At 58.5% G+C, this 25399-nt stretch overlaps 1 protein-coding gene across 2 annotated transcripts in view; it reads right to left on the bottom strand.

Annotated features, from left to right (window-relative positions):
- Nucleotides 1–25399, bottom strand: part of agxt2 (alanine--glyoxylate aminotransferase 2) — a 600286-nt gene that overhangs the window by 502847 nt on the left and 72040 nt on the right. The window lies entirely within an intron of this gene.

The raw sequence follows: 25399 nt of genomic DNA on the forward strand, positions 1-25399 counted from the left end.
TAACGCACAGGACACTGACGCCCAGGACACTGACGCCCAGGACACTGACGCCCAGGACACTGACGCTCAGGACACTGACGCCCAGGACACTAACGCACAGGACACTGACGCTCAGGACAGTGACGCCCAGGACACCGACGCACAGGACACCGACGCACAGGATACTGACGCACAGGACACTGACGCACAGGACACTGACGCACAGGACACTGACGCACAGGACACTGACGCACAGGGCACTGGCGCACAGGATACTGACGCACAGGACACTGACGCACAGGACACTGACGCACAGGACACTGACGCACAGGACACTGACGCACAGGGCACTGACGCACAGGACACTGACGCACAGGACACTGACGCACAGGACACTGACGCACAGGGCACTGACGCACAGGACACTGACGCACAGGACACTGACGCACAGGACACTGACGCACAGGGCACTGACGCACAGGACACTGACGCACAGGACACTGACGCACAGGGCACTGACGCACAGGACACTGACGCACAGGACACTGACGCACAGGACACTGACGCACAGGACACTGACGCACAGGACACTGACGCACACAACACTGACACACAGGACACTGACGCACAGGACACTGACGCCCAGGACACTGACGCACAGGACACTGACGCACAGGACACTGACGCACAGGACACTGACGCACAGGACACCGACGCACAGGACACCGACGCACAGGACACCGACGCACAGGACACCGACACACAGGACACCGACGCACAGGACACTGACACACAGGACACTGACACACAGGACACTTACGCACAGGACACTGATACACAGGACACCGACGCACAGGACACTGACGCACAGGACACTGACGCACAGGACACCGACGCACAGGACACTGACACACAGGACACTGACGCACAGGACACTGACGCCCAGGACACCGACGCACAGGACACTGACACACAGGACACTGACACACAGGACACTGACGCACAGGACACTGATACACAGGACACCGACGCACAGGGCACTGATACACAGGACACCGACGCACAGGACACTGAAGCACAGGACACTGATACACAGGACACCGACGCACAGGACACTGACGCACAGGACACCGACGCACAGGACACTGACGCACAGGACACTGACGCACAGGACACTGACGCACAGGACACCGACGCACAGGACACTGACGCACAGGACACTGACGCACAGGACACTGACGCCCAGGACACCGACGCACAGGACACTGACGCACAGGACACTGACACACAGGACACTGACACCCAGGACACTGACGCCCAGGACACCGACACATAGGATACTGACGCACAGCACATTGACGCCTAGGACACTGACGCACAGGACACTGATACACAGGACACTGACGCACAGGACACTGACACACAGGACACTGACACCCAGGACACTGACGCCCAGGACACAGACACATAGGATACTGACGCACAGAACACTGACGCTCAGGACACTGACGCACAGGACACTGACGCCCAGGACACTGACGCACAGGACACTGACGCACAGGACACTGACGCACAGGACACTGACGCCCAGGACACTGACGCAAAGGACACTGATGCACAGGACACTGACGCACAGGACACTGACGCCCAGGACACTGACGCAAAGGACACTGACGCACAGGACACTGACGCACAGGACACTGACGCCCAGGACACTGACGCCCAGAACAAGGACGCACAGGACACTGACACACAGGACACTGACACACAGGACACTGACACACAGGACACTGATGCCCAGGACACTGACACACAGGACACTGACGCCCAGGACACTGACGCACAGGACACTGATGCACAGGACACTGACGCACAGGACACCGACACACAGGACACTGACGCCCAGGACACTGACGCACACGACACTGACGCACACGACACTGACGCACAGTACACTGACGCCCAGGACACTGAAGCACAGGACACTGACGCACAGGACACTGACGCCCAGGACACTGACGCACATGACACTGACGCACACGACACTGACGCACAGTACACTAACGCCCAGGACACCGATGCCCAGGACACTGACACACAGGACACTGACGCCCAGGACACTGACGCACAGGACACTGACGCCCAGGACACTGACGCCCAGGACACTGACGCACAGGACACTGACGCTCAGGATACTGACGCCCAGGATACTGACGCACAGGACACTGACACCCAGGACACTGACGCACAAGACACTGATGCACAGGACACTGACGCCAAGGACACTGACGCACAGGACACTAACGCACAGGACACTAACGCACAGGACACCGACGCACAGGACACTAACGCACAGGACACTGACGCACAGGACACTGACGCCCAGGACACTGACGCACAGGACACTGACACACACGACACTGACGCACAGGACACCGACGCACAGGACACTGACGCACAGGACACCGACACACAGGACACTGACGCACAGGACACTGACGCACACGACACTGATGCACAGGACCCTGACACACAGGACACTGACGCCCAGGACACTGACGCCCAGGACACTGACACACAGGACACTGACGCACAGGACACTGACGCACACGACACTGACACACAGGACACTGACACACAGGATACTGACGCCCAGGACACTGACGCACAGGACACTGACGCTCAGGATACTGACGCCCAGGATACTGACGCCCAGGACACTGACGCACACGACACAGACGCCCAGGACACTGACGCAGAGGACACTGACGCACAGGACCACGACACACGGGATACAGACGCACAGGACACTGACGCACAGCACACTGACACACAGGACACTGACACACAGGACACTGACGCACAGTACACTGACGCCCAGGATACTGATGCACATGACACTGACGCTCAGGACACTGACGCACAGGACACTGACGCACAGCACACTGACGCCCAGGACACCGGCGCACAGGACACTGATGCACAGGACACTGACGCCCATGACGCTGACGCCCAGGACACTGACGCACAGGACACTGACGCCCAGGACACTGACGCCCAGGACACTGACGCCCAGGACACTGACGCCCAGGACACTGACGCCCAGGACACTGACGCCCAGGACACTGACGCACAGGACACTGACGCACAGGACACTGACGCCCAGGACACTGATGCCCAGGACACTGACACACAGGACACTGACACACAGGACACTGACGCCCAGGACACTAACGCACAGGACACTGACGCCCAGGACACTGACGCCCAGGACACTGACGCCCAGGACACTGACGCTCAGGACACTGACACACAGGATACTGATGCCCAGGACACTGACACACAGGACACTGACGCACAGGACACCGACGCACAGGACACCGACGCACAGGATACTGACGCACAGGACACTGCGCACAGGACACTGACGCACAGGACACTGACGCACAGGACACTGACGCACAGGGCACTGGCGCACAGGATACTGACGCACAGGACACTGACGCACAGGACACTGACGCACAGGACACTGACGCACAGGACACTGACGCACAGGGCACTGACGCACAGGACACTGACGCACAGGACACTGACGCACAGGACACTGACGCACAGGGCACTGACGCCCAGGACACTGACGCACAGGACACTGACGCACAGGACACTGACGCACAGGACACTGATGCCCAGGACACTGACGCACAGGACACTGACGCACAGGGCACTGACGCACAGGACACTGACGCACAGGACACTGACGCACAGGACACTGACGCACAGGACACTGACGCACAGGACACTGACGCACACAACACTGACACACAGGACACTGACGCACAGGACACTGACGCCCAGGACACTGACGCACAGGACACTGACGCACAGGACACTGACGCACAGGACACTGACGCACAGGACACCGACGCACAGGACACCGACGCACAGGACACCGACGCACAGGACACCGACACACAGGACACCGACGCACAGGACACTGACACACAGGACACTGACACACAGGACACTTACGCACAGGACACTGATACACAGGACACCGACGCACAGGACACTGACGCACAGGACACTGACGCACAGGACACCGACGCACAGGACACTGACACACAGGACACTGACGCACAGGACACTGACGCCCAGGACACCGACGCACAGGACACTGACACACAGGACACTGACACACAGGACACTGACGCACAGGACACTGATACACAGGACACCGACGCACAGGGCACTGATACACAGGACACCGACGCACAGGACACTGAAGCACAGGACACTGATACACAGGACACCGACGCACAGGACACTGACGCACAGGACACCGACGCACAGGACACTGACGCACAGGACACTGACGCACAGGACACTGACGCACAGGACACCGACGCACAGGACACTGACGCACAGGACACTGACGCACAGGACACTGACGCCCAGGACACCGACGCACAGGACACTGACGCACAGGACACTGACACACAGGACACTGACACCCAGGACACTGACGCCCAGGACACCGACACATAGGATACTGACGCACAGCACATTGACGCCTAGGACACTGACGCACAGGACACTGATACACAGGACACTGACGCACAGGACACTGACACACAGGACACTGACACCCAGGACACTGACGCCCAGGACACAGACACATAGGATACTGACGCACAGAACACTGACGCTCAGGACACTGACGCACAGGACACTGACGCCCAGGACACTGACGCACAGGACACTGACGCACAGGACACTGACGCACAGGACACTGACGCCCAGGACACTGACGCAAAGGACACTGATGCACAGGACACTGACGCACAGGACACTGACGCCCAGGACACTGACGCAAAGGACACTGACGCACAGGACACTGACGCACAGGACACTGACGCCCAGGACACTGACGCCCAGAACAAGGACGCACAGGACACTGACACACAGGACACTGACACACAGGACACTGACACACAGGACACTGATGCCCAGGACACTGACACACAGGACACTGACGCCCAGGACACTGACGCACAGGACACTGATGCACAGGACACTGACGCACAGGACACCGACACACAGGACACTGACGCCCAGGACACTGACGCACACGACACTGACGCACACGACACTGACGCACAGTACACTGACGCCCAGGACACTGAAGCACAGGACACTGACGCACAGGACACTGACGCCCAGGACACTGACGCACATGACACTGACGCACACGACACTGACGCACAGTACACTAACGCCCAGGACACCGATGCCCAGGACACTGACGCACAGGACACTGACGCACAGGACACTGACGCACAGGACACTGACGCACAGGACACCGACGCACACGACACTGACACCCAGGACACTGACGCACAGGACACTGACGCTCAGGACACTGACGCACAGGACACTAATGCACAGGACACTAACGCACAAGACACTGATGCACAGGACACTGACGCCCAGGACACTGACGCACAGGACACTAACGCACAGGACACTAACGCACAGGACACCGACGCACAGGACACTAACGCACAGGACACTGACGCACAGGACACTGACGCCCAGGACACTGACGCACAGGACACTGACACACACGACACTGACGCACAGGACACCGACGCACAGGACACTGACGCACAGGACACCGACACACAGGACACTGACGCACAGGACACTGACGCACACGACACTGATGCACAGGACCCTGACACACAGGACACTGACGCCCAGGACACTGACGCCCAGGACACTGACACACAGGACACTGACGCACAGGACACTGACGCACACGACACTGACGCACAGGATACTGACGCACAGGACACTGACGCACACGACACTGACACACAGGACACTGACGCACAGGACACTGACGCACAGGACACTGACGCCCAGGACACTGACGCACACGACACAGACGCCCAGGACACTGACGCAGAGGACACTGACGCACAGGACCACGACACACGGGATACAGACGCACAGGACACTGACGCACACGACACTGACGCCCAGGATACTGACGCACAGGACACTGGCGCACACGACACTGACGCCCAGGACGCTGACACACAGGACACTGACGCACAGGATATTGACGCCCAGGACACTGACGCCCAGGATACTGACGCCCAGGACACCGGCGCACAGGACACTGATGCACAGGACACTGACGAACAGCACACTGACGCCCAGGACACTGACGCCCAGGACACTGACGCACACGACACTGACGCCCAGGACACTGACGTACAGGACACTGACGCCCAGGACACTGACGCCCAGGACACTGACGCCCAGGACACTGACGCACAGGACACTGACGCACAGGACACTGACGCCCAGGACACTGATGCCCAGGACACTGACACACAGGACACTGACACACAGGACACTGACACACAGGACACTGACGCACAGCACACTGACGCCCAGGACACTGATGCCCAGGACACTGACACACAGGACACTGACACACAGGACACTGACACACAGGATACTGATGCCCAGGACACTGACACACAGGACACTGACGCACAGGACACTGACGCACAGGACACTGACGCACAGCACACTGACGCCCGGGCCACTGATGCCCAGGACACTGACGCACACGACACTGACGCCCAGGACACTGACGCACAGGACACTGACGCCCAGGACACTGACGCCCAGGACACTGACGCCCAGGACACTGACGCCCAGGACACTGACGCACAGGACACTGACACACAGGACACTGACGCCCAGGACACTGACGCCCAGGACACTGACGCACAGGACACTGACGCCCAGGACACTGATGCCCAGGACACTGACACACACGACACTGACGCCCAGGACACTGACGCACAGGACACTGATGCCCAGGACACTGACGCCCAGGACACTGACGCCCAGGACACTGACGCACACGACACTGACGCCCAGGACACTGACGCACAGGACACTGACGCCCAGGACACTGACGCCCAGGACACTGTCACACAGGACACTGACGCCCAGGACACTGACACACAGGACACTGACGCCCAGGACACTGACGCCCAGGACACTGACACACAGGACACTGACGCCCAGGACACTGACACACAGGACACTGACGCCCAGGACACTGACACACAGGACACTGACACACAGGACACTGACACAAAGGATACTGATGCCCAGGACACTGACGCACAGCACACTGACGCCCAGGACACTGACGCACAGGACACTGACACACAGGACACTGACGCACAGGACACTGACGCACAGCACACTGACGCACAGCACACTGACGCACAGGACACTGGCACACACGACACTGATGCACAGCACACTGACGCCCATGACGCTGACGCCCAGGACACTGACGCTCAGGACACTGACGCACAGGACACTGACGCCCAGGACACTGACGCCCAGGACACTGACGCTCAGGACACTGACACACAGGACAATGACACACAGGACACTGACGCTCAGGACACTGACGCACAGGACACTGACGCTCAGGACACTGACGCACAGGACACTGACGCTCAGGACACTGACGTCCAGGACACTGACGTCCAGGACACTGACGCCCAGGACACTCACGCTCAGGACAGTGACGCCCAGGACACTGACACACAGGACACTGACGCCCAGGATACTAACGCACAGGACACTGACGCCCAGGACACTGACGCCCAGGACACTGACGCCCAGGACACTGACGCTCAGGACACTGACGCCCAGGACACTAACGCACAGGACACTGACGCTCAGGACAGTGACGCCCAGGACACTGACACACAGGACACTGACGCCCAGGACACTAACGCACAGGACACTGACGCCCAGGACACTGACGCCCAGGACACTGACGCCCAGGACACTGACGCCCAGGACACTAACGCACAGGACACTGACGCCCAGGACACTGACGCCCAGGACACTGACGCGCAGGACACTGACGCCCAGGACACTAACGCACAGGACACTGACGCCCAGGACACTGACGCCCAGGACACTGACGCTCAGGACACTAACGCACAGGACACTAACGCACAGGACACTGACGCTCAGGACACTGACGCTCAGGACACTGACACACAGGACACTAACGCACAGGACACTGACGCCCAGGACACTGACGCCCAGGACACTGACGCTCAGGACACTGACTCCCAGGACACTAACGCACAGGACACTGACGATCAGGACACTGACTCCCAGGACACTAACGCACAGGACACTGACGATCAGGACACTGACTCCCAGGACACTAACGCACAGGACAATGACGATCAGGACACTGACGCTCAGGACACTGACACACAGGACACTAACGCACAGGACACTGACGATCAGGACACTGACGCTCAGGACACTGACACACAGGACACTAACGCACAGGACACTGACGCCCAGACAACTGACGCCCAGGACACTGACGCTCAGGACACTGACTCCCAGGACACTAACGCACAGGACACTGACGCTCAGGACAATGACCACACGACACTGACGCTCAGGACACTGACGCACAGGACACTGACGCACAGGACACTGACGCCCAGGACACTGACGCTCAGGACACTGACTCCCAGGACACTAACGCACAGGACACTGACGCACAGGACACTGACGCACAGGACACTGACGCCCAGGACACTGACGCACACGACACTGACGCCCAGGACACTGACGCAGAGGACACTGACGCACAGGACCCCGACACACGGGATACAGACGCACAGGACACTGACGCACACGACACTGACGCCCAGGATACTGACGCACAGGACACTGGCGCACACGACACTGACGCCCAGGACGCTGACACACAGGACACTGACGCACAGGATATTGACGCCCAGGACACTGACGCCCAGGATACTGACGCCCAGGACACCGGCGCACAGGACACTGATGCACAGGACACTGACGCACAGCACACTGACGCCCAGGACACTGACGCCCAGGACACTGACGCACACGACACTGACGCCCAGGACACTGACGTACAGGACACTGACGCCCAGGACACTGACGCCCAGGACACTGACGCCCAGGACACTGACGCACAGGACACTGACGCACAGGACACTGACGCCCAGGACACTGATGCCCAGGACACTGACACACAGGACACTGACACACAGGACACTGACACACAGGACACTGACGCACAGCACACTGACGCCCAGGACACTGATGCCCAGGACACTGACACACAGGACACTGACACACAGGACACTGACACACAGGATACTGATGCCCAGGACACTGACACACAGGACACTGACGCACAGGACACTGACGCACAGGACACTGACGCACAGCACACTGACGCCCAGGACACTGATGCCCAGGACACTGACACACACGACACTGACGCCCAGGACACTGACGCACAGGACACTGACGCCCAGGACACTGACGCCCAGGACACTGACGCCCAGGACACTGACGCCCAGGACACTGACGCACAGGACACTGACACACAGGACACTGACGCCCAGGACACTGACGCCCAGGACACTGACGCACAGGACACTGACGCCCAGGACACTGATGCCCAGGACACTGACACACACGACACTGACGCCCAGGACACTGACGCACAGGACACTGATGCCCAGGACACTGACACCCAGGACACTGACGCCCAGGACACTGACGCACACGACACTGACGCCCAGGACACTGACGCACAGGACACTGACGCCCAGGACACTGACGCCCAGGACACTGTCACACAGGACACTGACGCCCAGGACACTGACACACAGGACACTGACGCCCAGGACACTGACGCCCAGGACACTGACACACAGGACACTGACGCCCAGGACACTGACACACAGGACACTGACGCCCAGGACACTGACACACAGGACACTGACACACAGGACACTGACACACAGGACACTGACACAAAGGATACTGATGCCCAGGACACTGACGCACAGCACACTGACGCCCAGGACACTGACGCACAGGACACTGACACACAGGACACTGACGCACAGGACACTGACGCACAGCACACTGACGCACAGCACACTGACGCACAGGACACTGGCACACACGACACTGATGCACAGCACACTGACGCCCATGACGCTGACGCCCAGGACACTGACGCTCAGGACACTGACGCACAGGACACTGACGCCCAGGACACTGACGCCCAGGACACTGACGCTCAGGACACTGACACACAGGACAATGACACACAGGACACTGACGCTCAGGACACTGACGCACAGGACACTGACGCTCAGGACACTGACGCACAGGACACTGACGCTCAGGACACTGACGTCCAGGACACTGACGTCCAGGACACTGACGCCCAGGACACTCACGCTCAGGACAGTGACGCCCAGGACACTGACACACAGGACACTGACGCCCAGGATACTAACGCACAGGACACTGACGCCCAGGACACTGACGCCCAGGACACTGACGCCCAGGACACTGACGCTCAGGACACTGACGCCCAGGACACTAACGCACAGGACACTGACGCTCAGGACAGTGACGCCCAGGACACTGACACACAGGACACTGACGCCCAGGACACTAACGCACAGGACACTGACGCCCAGGACACTGACGCCCAGGACACTGACGCCCAGGACACTGACGCCCAGGACACTAACGCACAGGACACTGACGCCCAGGACACTGACGCCCAGGACACTGACGCACAGGACACTGACGCCCAGGACACTGACGCACAGGACACTGACGCCCAGGACACTGACGCCCAGGACACTGACGCTCAGGACACTAACGCACAGGACACTAACGCACAGGACACTGACGCTCAGGACACTGACGCTCAGGACACTGACACACAGGACACTAACGCACAGGACACTGACGCCCAGGACACTGACGCCCAGGACACTGACGCTCAGGACACTGACTCCCAGGACACTAACGCACAGGACACTGACGATCAGGACACTGACTCCCAGGACACTAACGCACAGGACACTGACGATCAGGACACTGACTCCCAGGACACTAACGCACAGGACACTGACGATCAGGACACTGACGCTCAGGACACTGACACACAGGACACTAACGCACAGGACACTGACGATCAGGACACTGACGCTCAGGACACTGACACACAGGACACTAACGCACAGGACACTGACGCCCAGACAACTGACGCCCAGGACACTGACGCTCAGGACACTGACTCCCAGGACACTAACGCACAGGACACTGACGCACAGGACACTGACGCTCAGGACAATGACCACACGACACTGACGCTCAGGACACTGACGCACAGGACACTGACGCACAGGACACTGACGCCCAGGACACTGACGCTCAGGACACTGACTCCCAGGACACTAACGCACAGGACACTGACGCACAGGACACTGACGCCCAGGACACTGACGCACAGGACACTGACCCCCAGGACACTGACGCCCAGGACACTGGCACCCAGAACACTGACGCCCAGGATGCTGACGCTCAGGACACTGACACACAGGACACTGACGCTCAGGACACTGACACACAGGACACTGACGCTCAGGACACTGACGCCCAGGACACTGACGCACAGGACACTGACGCACAGGACACTGACGCCCAGGACACTGACACACAGGACACTGACGCACAGGACACTGACGCACAGGACACTGACTCACAGGACACTGACGCCCAGGACACTGACGCCCAGGACACTTACGCACAGGACACTGACGCACTGGACACTGACGCACAGGACACTGACGCCCAGGACACTGACGCCCAGGACACTGACGCCCAGGACACTAACGCACAGGACACTGACGCCCAGGACACTGACGCCCAGGACACTGACGCCCAGGACACTAACGCACAGGACACTGACGCCCAGGACACTAACGCACAGGACACTGACGCCCAGGACACTGACGCCCAGGACACTGACGCCCAGGACACTAACGCACAGGACACTGACGCCCAGGACACTGACGCCCAGGACACTGACACACAGGAAACCTACGGCCAGGACACTAACGCACAGGACACTGACGCACAGGACACTGACACACAGGACACTGACGCTCAGGACACTGACATACACGACACTGATGCCCAGGACACTGACGCCCAGGACACTGACGCTCAGGACACTGACACACAGGACACTGACGCACAGGACACTGACACACAGGACACTTACGGCCAGGACACTAACGCACAGGACACTGACGCACAGGACACTGACACACAGGACACTGACGCTCAGGACACTGACATACACGACACTGATGCCCAGGACACTGACGCCCAGGACACTGACGCTCAGGACACTGACACACAGGACACTGATGCCCAGGACACTGACACACAGGACACTGACACACAGGACACTGACACACAGGACACTGACACACAGGACACTGACACACAGGACACTGACACGCAGGACACTGATGCCCAGGACACTGACGCCCAGGACACTGACGCTCAGGACACTGACACACAGGACACTGACACACAGGACACTGACACGCAGGACACTGATGCCCAGGACACTGACGCCCAGGACACTGACACACAGGACACTGACACACAGGACACTGACACGCAGGACACTAACGCCCAGGACACTGACACACAGGACACTAACGCCCAGGACACTGACACACAGGACACTGACGCACAGGACACTGAAGCCCAGGACACTGACGCCCAGGACACTAACGCCCAGGACACTGACGCACAGGACACTGACGCCCAGGACACTGACACCCAGGACACCGACACATAGGATACTGACGCACAGGACACTGACGCCCAGGACACTGACACACACGACACTGACACCCAGGACACTGACGCCTAGGACACTGAAGCCCAGGACACTGACGCCCAGGACACTAACGCCCAGGACACTGACGCACAGGACACTGACGCCCAGGACACTGACACCCAGGACACCGACACATAGGATACTGACGCACAGGACACTGACGCCCAGGACACTGACACACAGGACACTGACGCCCAGGATACTAACGCACAGGACACTGACGCCCAGGACACTGACGTCCAGGACACTGACGCCCAGGACACTGACGCTCAGGACACTGACGCCCAGGACACTAACGCACAGGACACTGACGCCTAGGACACTGAAGCCCAGGACACTGACGCCCAGGACACTAACGCCCAGGACACTGACGCACAGGACACTGACGCCCAGGACACTGACACCCAGGACACCGACACATAGGATACTGACGCACAGGACACTGACGCCCAGGACACTGACACACACGACACTGACGCCTAGGACACTGACGCACAGGACACTGACGCCCAGGACACTAACGCACAGGACACTGACGCCCAGGACACTGACGCCCAGGACACTGACGCCCAGGACACTAACGCACAGGACACTGACGCCCAGGACACTGACGCCCAGGACACTGACACACAGGAAACCTACGGCCAGGACACTAACGCACAGGACACTGACGCACAGGACACTGACACACAGGACACTGACGCTCAGGACACTGACATACACGACACTGATGCCCAGGACACTGACGCCCAGGACACTGACGCTCAGGACACTGACACACAGGACACTGACGCACAGGACACTGACACACAGGACACTTACGGCCAGGACACTAACGCACAGGACACTGACGCACAGGACACTGACACACAGGACACTGACGCTCAGGACACTGACATACACGACACTGATGCCCAGGACACTGACGCCCAGGACACTGACGCTCAGGACACTGACACACAGGACACTGATGCCCAGGACACTGACACACAGGACACTGACACACAGGACACTGACACACAGGACACTGACACACAGGACACTGACACGCAGGACACTGATGCCCAGGACACTGACGCCCAGGACACTGACGCTCAGGACACTGACACACAGGACACTGACACACAGGACACTGACACGCAGGACACTGATGCCCAGGACACTGACGCCCAGGACACTGACACACAGGACACTGACACACAGGACACTGACACACAGGACACTGACACGCAGGACACTAACGCCCAGGACACTGACACACAGGACACTAACGCCCAGGACACTGACACACAGGACACTGACGCCAGGACACTTGTGGTGTTGGGTGTTCTAACACACAGAAGAGCCAACACAGTTGCATATGGTACAACGCTTGTTTATTTAAACTCACTATTTACAACTTGGTCTTTGCACTCTGCACGTGGGGGGCTCCCTGCTTGTGGTGTTTCAACAGCTCTTTCATGCTTCCTTCTCCCCAGACCTACTGACCTCCAGGTGTCGTGCTCGTGCTTTTTATGTGGTTGGTGTTCTTGTCTGTGATTGGTTGTGGTGTTGTGTACTCTGATTTGCCTGTTAGTGTGTCCATCATGATGTGTGTGTTTGAATATCATGACATCCCCCCTTTTTACAAAGATATGTGCCTACGTGGTAATAAATATGATCGTGACGTGAGTGCATCTAAGAGTGTGTGTGTGTCGTGTGCAGCATGTGTCTATGACGGAACTATGTACATGGGGCGATGTCGAGTGCGTCACATGAATCCAGTTGTACCATAACATAACAGAAATGCGAACGAGAGAAGAAGAAAAAAAAATTTTGAACAGTTGTCCAGTCAGACGACATCTGGAACGATAAACAACAACAGGTTATCATGTAAAATTGTCCAACTTATTAAACATATGAACTGTATTATAAGTCCATTCTAATGGGTTTGCGACGAATTCGGGTTGACCGCCTTAAGGGTGGATCAAGAACCACCGGCTGCTGTGCAGGCATGGCCATGGGTGGCGATGGAAAGGGCGTGATGTGCGGCAGCTCCACAAAGTCATCCTCGGAAGCCTGTTGAGGATCTGGCGTGTTGTGTGGCTGTGAACGTGGAAGTCGGCGAAGGGCGCGCCGATTGCGGCGACGCACGGAACCATCCGGCATGCGAACCAGGAACGAGCGGGGAGCCACTTGTCGGAGGACTTCGGCCGGTGCTGACCAGCCACCATACGGTTGATGGACGCGTACTTTGTCTCCGGAGGACAGGGGGGGCAGGTCCGTCGCTCGTGTGTCGTACCGACCTTTCTGGCGATCACGCTGCAGTTGCATGTCCCGAAGAACCGCCTCATGGTCTGTTGTCGGTGCCAGGACGGAAGGTACCGTCGTCCTGAGGGAGCGACCCATTAGTAGCTGCGCTGGCGAGAGGCCAGTGGATAACGGGGCCGATCGATAGGCCAGCAAGGCAAGGTTAAAGTCCGATCCGGCATCAGCCGCCTTGCACAGGAGCCGCTTTGCGATGTGGACACCCTTTTCAGCCTTCCCGTTCGATTGTGGATGCAGAGGGCTGGATGTCACATGAGTGAAACCATATGCTGCGGCAAAGGACGACCATTCACGGCTGGCAAAACAAGGTCCATTGTCTGACATGACAGTCCTTGGAATGCCATGGCGAGCAAACGTTTCCTTGCAGGCCCCAATGACTGCGGACGACGTCAGATCATGGAGAGGCATGACTTCCGGGTAGTTTGAGAAGTAGTCTATAATAACAATGTAATCTCTGCCGAGCGCGTGAAATAGGTCAACACCCACCTTCGCCCAGGGGGACGTCACCATCTCGTGTGGTAGAAGTGTTTCCGGAGGTTGCGCCGGCTGAAACCTCTGACAGGTTGTGCAGTTGAGCACCATGTTGGCTATGTCTTCATTAATACCCGGCCAATATACCGCCGCCCGGGCCCTTCGTCTGCATTTTTCGACACCCAAGTGGCCTTCGTGTAGTTGACGAAGAATCATCTGGCGCACACTGTGTGGAATGACGATCCTATGCGATTTCATAAGGACCCCGTCTATATTGGTGAGATCATCTCGCACATTATAAAACTGGGGGCACTGCCCTTTTAGCCACCCTTCCGTCATGTGGCGCATCACTCGCTGCAGCAGAGGGTCAGTCGCCGTCTCTGCGCGTATGTGGGCCAGACAAGGATCATCAGCTGGCATATTTGCTGCTGTCAGAGTCACGTGTGCCTCAATTTGACGCACGAACCCCTCCGCATCTGGTGGTGTGCTCACTGCTCGGGAAAGAGTGTCCGCCACTATGAGTTCCTTCCCCGGAGTGTAGATCAGTTCAAAATCGTACCTCCTGAGTTTGAGTAAGATGCGCTGGAGGCGAGGAGTCATGTCGTTCAGGTCTTTGTTAATGATGTTGACCAGGGGGCGGTGGTCAGTTTCGACCGTGAATCGTGGCAGGCCATACACATAGTCGTGGAACTTGTCCAGTCCAGTTAACAAGCCCAGGCATTCTTTTTCGATTTGCGCGTAGCGCTGTTCGGTAGGGGTCATGGCTCGTGAGGCATACGCAACCGGGGCCCATGATGACGTGCTGTCTTTTTGCAGGAGTACCGCTCCAATACCAGATTGGCTGGCGTCTGTTGAGATCTTTGTAGGGCGAGTCGCGTCAAAGAAGGCCAGCACTGGTGCCGTGACCAGTTTGTGCTTGAGCTCCTCCCATTCCTGCTGATGCGACTGGTGCCAGTTGAATTCCGTCGATTTTTTTACGAGATGGCGCATGTTTGTTGTATGAGAAGCCAGGTTGGGAATGAACTTCCCAAGGAAGTTGACCATGCCCAGGAATCTTAAGACAGCCTTCTTGTCAGCCGGTCGTGGCATGGCTGTGATGGCGCTAACCTTGTCTGCATCGGGACGGACCCCGGACCTTGAGATGTGGTCCCCGAGGAATTTCAGCTCCGTCTGGCCGAAAGCACACTTCGCACGGTTGAGACGCAGGCCATTTTGCCGTATGCGGGTGAAGACACGTCGAAGACGATGCATGTGTTCCTGCGGAGTGGTGGACCAAATGATGATATCGTCCACATATACACGTACCCCTTCGATGCCTTCCATCATCTGCTCCATAATGCGGTGGAATACTTCAGATGCCGAAATGATGCCGAATGGCATCCGGTTGTAGCAGAATCTGCCAAAAGGGGTGTTGAATGTGCATAGTCTTCGGCTGGCCGGGTCCAGTTGGATCTGCCAGAATCCTTTGGACGCATCCAATTTAGTGAATATGTTGGCTCGCGCCATCTCGCTGGTGAGGTCTTCTCGTTTCGGGATGGGATAGTGTTCCCGCATGATGTTGTTGTTCAGATCTTTTGGATCTATACATATACGGAGCTCGCCAGAGGGCTTCTTTACACAGACCATGGAGCTGACCCATGGCGTGGGCTCCGTGACCTTGGATAGGACCCCTTGGTCCTGAAGAATCTGCAGTTGTGCCTTGAGGCGGTCTTTGAGAGGCGCAGGAACCCTGCGAGGTGCGTGAACGACAGGGATGGCGTCCGGTCTGAGTCGAATCTTGTACGTGTGTGGCAATGTCCCCATGCCTTCAAAAACCTCCTGGTTGTGAGCGAGGAGGGAATGGAGATTCGCGTGGAACTCAGCATCCGGGAAGTCGGATATCTCATCTGGAGAGAGAGACATGATGCGCTGTACCAGGTGAAGGACCTTACACGCTTGTGCGCCCAGTAACGAGTCCTTTGATGAGCCCACAACTTCGAAGGGGAGTGTGGCCGTGTACCTCTTGTGAGTCACCTGTAGCTGGCAAGATCCTACGGACGGGATAACGTTCCCGTTATAGTCAACCATCTTAAGCCGGGATGGTGTGATGAGTGGTTTGACCTTCATGGCCTGGACTGCAGAGTAAGCAATCAGGTTGGCGGATGCGCCGGTGTCCAGACGGAAGGCGACGCGCGATCGGTTGACCGTCAGGGTGGCACACCACTCATCGTCTGGATTGATGGCATTGACCTTGTTGACATCAATGACGGCAACTCTGAAGTCATCCTGGTCATCTGCATCACTTAACTGGAAGTCTTGATGCGTGGGCTGGACGGTCCTGACTCGTGTGCGAGGTTGTCGAGGATGCGCCGGATCCATGGGTTGAGCCGCACGACAGCGGGCTGCGTAGTGGCCTATCATGGCACATCTGTTGCACTGTTGGTATTTTGCAGGACATTGCCCTTTTAAGTGTAGACCTCCACACTTGCTGCACGTCATGACGTCACGGCGTTCGTTGCGCCACTGCGCATGCGCAGTGCGATCTTGCGGTGGGCGCGCCTGCGCAGTGCGTCCCTCGTTGTGGCCGTTATTCTTGGCGCGCACCTGCGCGGGAGACCGCGAAAAGCGCGGGAAGCGGCCGCTGTCGTCCGGGCCGTGGGGCGGGAAGAAATCGACGGCCTGGATGCGTTCAACGTCGTGGGCGGCCTGGCTTGCCGATTCGACGGCTGGGGACCCCCTCCGTGCCAACTCGGACGCCTGAAATCGGGCAAAACGGCAGGCAGCATTCTCATGGAGGACACAGGCTTCCACAGCAGACGCTAAGGTGAGGCTCTTTATTTTAAGAAGCTGCTGGCGTAGGCCACTGGAGGCAACGCCAAAAACAATCTGGTCCCTGATCATGGACTCTGTGGTGGTGCCGTAACCGCAGGACTGCGCCAGAATCCGGAGGTGCGTCAAAAAGGGTTGAAAAAGCTCCTCCTTACCTTGCAGGCGTTGCTGAAAGATGTATCTTTCGAAAGTTTCGTTTACTTCAGTTTGAAAGTGCTGGTCCATTTTGAGGATGACCGTGTCATATTTGGCCTGGTTTTCGCCTTCCTCGAACACCAGTGAATTAAAGACATCATTTGGGTGGGGGCCTGCGTAGAAGAGGAGCATTGCAATCTTCGAATCATCCGAGACATTCTGTTTTTCGGTGGCACGGATGTACAGGTCAAATCGCTGCCTGTAGAGCTTCCAGTTGGTGCCTAGGTTCCCCGTGACTTGCATCGGCTGCGGTTTGCCGGTGTGGTCCATGTCCAGAATGGCAGGTTGGTAGGCAGGTATCGATCCACTCCTGTACCATGTGGTGTTGGGTGTTCTACACACAGAAGAGCCAACACAGTTGCATATGGTACAACGCTTGTTTATTTAAACTCACTATTTACAACTTGGTCTTTGCACTCTGCACGTGGGGGGCTCCCTGCTTGTGGTGTTTCAACAGCTCTTTCATGCTTCCTTCTCCCCAGACCTACTGACCTCCAGGTGTCGTGCTCGTGCTTTTTATGTGGTTGGTGTTCTTGTCTGTGATTGGTTGTGGTGTTGTGTACTCTGATTTGCCTGTTAGTGTGTCCATCATGATGTGTGTGTTTGAATATCATGACAACACTGACGCACAGGACACTGAAGCCCAGGACACTGACGCCCAGGACACTAACGCCCAGGACACTGACGCACAGGACACTGACGCCCAGGACACTGACACCCAGGACACCGACACATAGGATACTGACGCACAGGACACTGACGCCCAGGACACTGACACACACGACACTGACACCCAGGACACTGACGCCTAGGACACTGAAGCCCAGGACACTGACGCCCAGGACACTAACGCCCAGGACACTGACGCACAGGACACTGACGCCCAGGACACTGACACCCAGGACACCGACACATAGGATACTGACGCACAGGACACTGACGCCCAGGACACTGACACCCACGACACTGACGCCTAGGACACTGACGCACAGAACACTGACGCCCAGGACACTGACGCACAGGACACTGACGCACAGAACACTGACGCCCAGGACACTGACGCCCAGGACACGGACGCCCAGGACACTGACGCCCAGGACACTGACGCACAGGACACTGACGCACAGGACACTGACGCACAGGACACTGACGCCAAGGACACTGACGCCCAGGACACTGACGCACAGGACACTGACGCCCAGGACACTGACGCCCAGGACACTGACGCCCAGGACACTGACGCACAGGACACTGACGCACAGGACACTGACGCACAGGACACTGACGCCCAGGACACTGACGCCCAGGACACTGACGCACAGGACACTGACGCACAGGACACTGACGCACAGGACACTGACGCCCAGGACACTGACGCCCAGGACACTGACGCACAGGACACTCACGCACAGGACACTGACGCCAAGGACATTGACGACTAGGACACTGACGCACAGGACACTGACGCCCAGGACACTGACGCCCAGGACACTGACGCCCAGGACACTGACGCACAGGACACTGACGCACAGGACACTGACGCACAGGACACTGACGCACAGGACACTGACGCCAAGGACACTGACGCCCAGGACACTGACGCACAGGACACTGATGCACAGGACACTGACGCTCAGGACACTGACGCCCAGGACACTGATGCTCAGGACACTGGCACCCAGAACACTGACACACAGGACACTGACGCCCAGGACACTGACGCCCAGGACACTGACGCACAGGACACTGATGCACAGGACACTGACGCCCAGGACACTGACGCACAGGACACTGACGCCCAGGACACTGACGCACACGACACCGATGCCCAGGACACTGACGCACAGGACACTGACGCACAGGACACTGACGCACAGGACACCGACGCACACGACACTGACACCCAGGACACTGACGCCCAGGACACCGACGCACACGACACTGACACACAGGACACTAACGCACAGGACACCGACGCACAGGACACTAACGCACAGGACACTGACACACAGGACACTGACGCACAGGACACTGACACACAGGACACTGACGCACAGGACACCGACACACAGGACACTGACGCACAGGACACTGACGCACACAACACTGATGCACAGGACACTGACACACAGGACACTGACGCCCAGGACACTGACGCCCAGGACACTGACACACAGGACACTGACGCACAGGACACTGACGCACACGACACTGACGCACAGGATACTGACGCACAGGACACTGACGCACACGACACTGACACACAGGACACTGACGCACAGGACACTGACGCACAGGACACTGACGCCCAGGACACTGACGCACACGACACTGACGTCCAGGACACTGACGCAGAGGACACTGACGCACAGGACCCCGACACACGGGATACAGACGCACAGGACACTGACGCACACGACACTGACGCCCAGGATACTGACGCACAGGACACTGGCGCACACGACACTGACGCCCAGGACGCTGACACACAGGACACTGACGCACAGGATACTGACGCCCAGGACACTGACGCCCAGGATACTGACGCCCAGGACACTGACGCACAGGACACTGATGCACAGGACACTGACGCACAGGACACTGACGCCCAGGACACTGACGCACACGACACTGACGCCCAGGACACTGACGTACAGGACACTGACACCCAGGACACTGACGCCCAGGACACTGACGCCCAGGACACTGACGCATAGGACACTGACGCACAGGACACTGACGCCCAGGACACTGATGCCCAGGACACTGACACACAGGACACTGACACACAGGACACTGACGCACAGGACACTGACTCACAGCACACTGACGCCCAGGACACTGATGCCCAGGACACTGACACACAGGACACTGACACACAGGACACTGACACACAGGATACTGATGCCCAGGACACTGACACACAGGACACTGACACACAGGACACTGACGCACAGGACACTGACGCACAGCACACTGACGCCCAGGACACTGATGCCCAGGACACTGACACACACGACACTGACGCCCAGGACACTGACGCACAGGACACTGACGCCCAGGACACTGACGCCCAGGACACTGACACACACAGCACACTGACGCCCAGGACACTGATGCCCAGGACACTGACACACACGACACTGACGCCCAGGACACTGACGCACAGGACACTGACGCCCAGGACACTGACGCACAGGACACTGACACACAGGATACTGACGCCCAGGACACTGACGCACAGGACACTGACACACAGCACACTGACACACAGGACACTGACGCCCAGGACACTGACGCACAGGACACTGACACACAGGATACTGACGCCCAGGACACTGACACACAGGACACTGACGCACAGGACACTGACGCCCAGGACACTGACGCACAGGACACTGACACACAGGATACTGACGCCCAGGACACTGATGCACAGGACACTGACACACAGGATACTGATGCCCAGGACACTGACACCCAGGACACTGACGCCCAGGACACTGACGCACACGACACTGACGCCCAGGACACTGACGCACAGGACACTGACGCCCAGGACACTGACGCCCAGGACACTGTCACACAGGACACTGACGCCCAGGACACTGACACAAAGGACACTGACACAAAGGACACTGACACACAGGACACTGACACACAGGACACTGACACACAGGACACTGACGCCCAGGACACTGACACAAAGGACACTGACACACAGGACACTGACACACAGGACACTGACACAAAGGATACTGATGCCCAGGACACTGACGCACAGCACACTGACGCCCAGGACACTGACGCACAGGACACTGACACACAGGACACTGACGCACAGGACACTGACGCACAGCACACTGACGCACAGCACACTGACGCACAGGACACTGGCACACACGACACTGATGCACAGCACACTGACGCCCATGACGCTGACGCCCAGGACACTGACGCTCAGGACACTGACACACAGGACACTGACGCTCAGGACACTGACGCCCAGGACACTGACGCCCAGGACACTGACGCACAGGACACTGACGCTCAGGACACTGACGCACAGGACACTGACGCACAGGACACTGACGCCCAGGACACTGACGCCCAGGACACTGACGCTCAGGACACTGACGCACAGGACACTGACGCCCAGGATACTGACGCTCAGGACACTGACGCCCAGGACACTCACGCTCAGGACAGTGACGCCCAGGACACTGACACACAGGACACTGACACACAGGATACTGACGCACAGGACACTGACGCACCGGACACTGACGATCAGGACACTGACGCTCAGGACACTGACACACAGGACACTGACACTCAGGACACTGACGCACAGGACACTGGCACCCAGGACACTGACGCCCAGGACACTGACGCCCAGGACACTGACGCTCAGGACACTGACGCACAGGACACTGACACACAGGACACTAACGCACAGGACACTGACGCCCAGGACACTGACGCTCAGGACACTAACGCACAGGACACTAACGCACAGGACACTGACGCCCAGGACACTGACGCCCAGGACACTGACGCTCAGGACACTGACTCCCAGGACACTAACGCACAGGACACTGACACACAGGACACTGACGCTCAGGACACTGACGCACAGGACACTGGCACCCAGGACACTGACGCACAGGACACTGACGCCCAGGACACTGACGCCCAGGACACTAACGCACAGGACACTAACGCACAGGACACTGACGCCCAGGACACTGACGCCCAGGACACTGATGCTCAGGACACTTACGGAAAGGACACTAACGCACAGGACACTGACGCACAGGACACTGACACACAGGACACTGACGCTCAGGACACTGACATACACGACACTGATGCCCAGGACACTGACGCCCAGGACACTGACGCTCAGGACACTGACACACAGGACACTGACACACAGGACACTGACACACAGGACACTGACACGCAGGACACTAACGCCCAGGACACTGACACACAGGACACTGACACACAGGACACTAACGCCCAGGACACTGACACACAGGACACTGACGCCAGGACACTGACGCACAGGACACTGACGCCCAGGACACTGACACACAGGACACTGACGCCAGGACACTGACACACACGACACTGACGCCCAGGACACTAACGCCCAGGACACTGACACACACGACACTGACGCCCAGGACACTGACACACAGGACACTGACACACACGACACTGACGCCCAGGACACTGACGCCAGGACACTGACACACACGACACTGACGCCCAGGACACTAACGCCCAGGACACTGACACACACGACACTGACGCCCAGGACACTGACACACACGACACTGACGCCCAGGACACTAACGCCCAGGACACTGACGCCCAGGACACTGACGCCAGGACACTGACACACACGACACTGACGCCCAGGACACTGACGCTCAGGACACTGAAGCCCAGGACACTAACGCACAGGACACTGACGCACAGGACACTGACGCACAGGACACTGACGCCCAGGACACTAACGCACAGGACACTAACGCACAGGACACTGACGCACAGGACACTGACGCACAGGACACTGACGCTCAGGACACTGACATACACGACACTGACGCCCAGGACACTGATGCCCAGGACACTGACGCTCAGGACATTGACGCTCAGGACACAGACGCACAGGACACTGACGCCCAGGACACTGTCACACAGGACACTGACGCAAGGACACTGACGCTCAGGACACTGACGCCCAGGACACTGACGCTCAGGACACTGACGCTCAGGACACAGACGCACAGGACACTGACGCCCAGGACACTGTCACACAGGACACTGACGCCCAGGACACTGACGCACAGGACACTGAAGCCACAGGACACTAACGCACAGGACACTGACGCACAGGACACTAACGCACAGGACACTGACGCACAGGACACTGACGCACAGGACACTGACGCACAGGACACTGACGCTCAGGACACTGAAGCCCAGGACACTAACGCACAGGACACTGACGCCCAGGACACTAACGCACAGGACACTAACGCACAGGACACTGACGCTCAGGACACTGAAGCCCAGGACACTAACGCACAGGACACTGACGCCCAGGACACTAACGCACAGGACACCAACGCACAGGACACTGACGCACAGGACACTGACGCACAGGACACTGACGATCAGGACACTGACGCTCAGGTCACTGACGCCCAGGACACAGACACACAGGACACTGACGCTCAGGACACTGACGCCCAGGACACTGACACACAGGACACTGACGCTCAGGACACTGACACACAGGACACTGGCACCCAGGACACTGACGCACAGGACACTGACACGCAGGACACTGATGCCCAGGACACTGACACACAGGACACTGACGCCCAGGACACTGACACACAGGACACTGGCACCCAGGACACTGACACACAGGACACTGACGCTCAGGACACTGACGCACAGGACACTAACGCACAGGACACTGACACACAGGACACTGGCACCCAGGACACTGACACACAGGACACTGACGCTCAGGACACTGACGCACAGGACACTAACGCACAGGACACTGACGCCCAGGACACTGACGCCCAGGACACTGACGCACACGACACTGACGCCCAGGACACTGACGCACAGGACACTGACGCCCAGGACACTGACGCCCAGGACACTGTCACACAGGACACTGACGCCCAGGACACTGACACACAGGACACTGACGCCCAGGACACTGACACAAAGGACACTGACACACAGGACACTGAC

The sequence above is a fragment of the Scyliorhinus torazame genome, chromosome 9, assembly GCF_047496885.1.
Source record: "Scyliorhinus torazame isolate Kashiwa2021f chromosome 9, sScyTor2.1, whole genome shotgun sequence".
NCBI lineage: Eukaryota > Metazoa > Chordata > Chondrichthyes > Carcharhiniformes > Scyliorhinidae > Scyliorhinus > Scyliorhinus torazame.